Below are 1,741 nucleotides of genomic sequence, written 5' to 3' on the forward strand. Positions count from 1 at the left end.
TTCGGAAACTCATTCATCTTAGCAGTCTTAGCTGCATCACAGTAATATTTCTCATTAAATATCTGCCTAAATTCTTTCCAATCCATCACAGTTGTGTCTCGTGTCTGGGATACTACCTCCCACCATGTCCGAGCATCATCCCGCAGTACATATGTCGCACAGATACCCTATCATGACCTACCAGCCACATACTTTCAAGAATGGAACTGATCATGCCCATCCATTGCTCAGCTCCGAATGGATCTAGGCCTCCCTCAAAGACTGGAGGGTAATACTCTTGGAATCTTCCACAGAGAAATTCCCATCTTCTCTCAACCCTAGGCTGAGCTAAAGCTGGGACCACTCCTGACACAATAAAGGAAGAGGTGCTCCCTAACAAATTTCGTTATTGCTTCAAACTCCTAATCTCTTCCTCATGCCTCTGCATCTTGATTGCAAATCTGTAAGCATTTGCTCAAAATTCATAGAAGCAGATGAAGAACTAAAACCCTGGCTGTAATTCCCAGCCTCTGTATAACCACCACCATGCCTCATTATCTACCTTGAATATAAACCTGCTGATTGAATCTGCAGTCAATAACTTGACCCATTAATCATGTTGAGCATATCAAGAGCTTTCCCCCCCACGGGATCAATCTTACCACACTACATTCATTAACCACTTGCAGTTGTAAAAACATGCCCACGACATTCATACATCAATCATGACCCTTGCTCTTCCAACATTAACACCATGCCTCCAACTCTAGCATGAAAATATAACAATTATATATTCATGGAGCACGTAATCATATGATCACATCCATATATATATTCATGGAGCCACTATATGACTATATATATAATCATATAGTCAAGAGCCAGGCTTTATCAGAATCTCATGCTCCCTAATACAATGTGCAGGTAAAGCATTTACATTCTATTTAAGTAGTTAAGCACATAACTACAGAAATAGTTATCATTCCCTAAGTGAAGCTATCTTCAGTGACGAGTGTACATGCCCGGCATGTCTTTAGGAACCATAAACCTTGGCTCGCTCTGATACCAAAGTTGTAACGCTCCAAACTCCAGGGACCGTTACAGTGTGCCTTGTAAAGAGTGCTAAACTCGCTAATCAATTCATTTGGCCAAAATCGTGTAACTAAGTATGATTAGCGGTTTAGGGATTAAAAATTTTGGTTAAGATGTAATGTTTCATTAGCATGTTTACTGTATACATTGGGATCCCAAAAATATAATTTAAAGGTCTATTACAAGAAAATATTTACAACAGCCGATCTAAGCGACAAAACAGGGTTTAACCCTAGTTCCTCTTTCAACCCTCGACCGTGGCGGTCGAGCAGCCGCATATGTACACATCGTCACCTAAGCTCTCCAACTCAAGGATGGTCCAACTTTCTTTTGCCTTTACTTGCACCACATAGAACCCGTGAGCCGAAGCCCAGCAAGAAAACTTAATATGCTCATGAACAATAATAACATGTCATCAAATCATAAGGCACACGCCTGGCAAATATAGCCCTATTCAAGAAAGCAAATGGGTTCACATAATGTTGAGTATAACACATCAATCGATGATCATAATAATCATCCAGGGCTTTTAGCCCAAAATAGAAGAGTGACAATAGTACAATCACTAAGGTAGGTTCCGTTCCCTTTATAAATAAGTGATCCTAGATCTAGCTTAAACATGATAGGTATCTGGTGAAATAGTCACCAGCATAGACCTATCGAGTAGATA

Source organism: Humulus lupulus, chromosome 6 (assembly GCF_963169125.1).
Source record: "Humulus lupulus chromosome 6, drHumLupu1.1, whole genome shotgun sequence".
Lineage (NCBI taxonomy): Eukaryota > Viridiplantae > Streptophyta > Magnoliopsida > Rosales > Cannabaceae > Humulus > Humulus lupulus.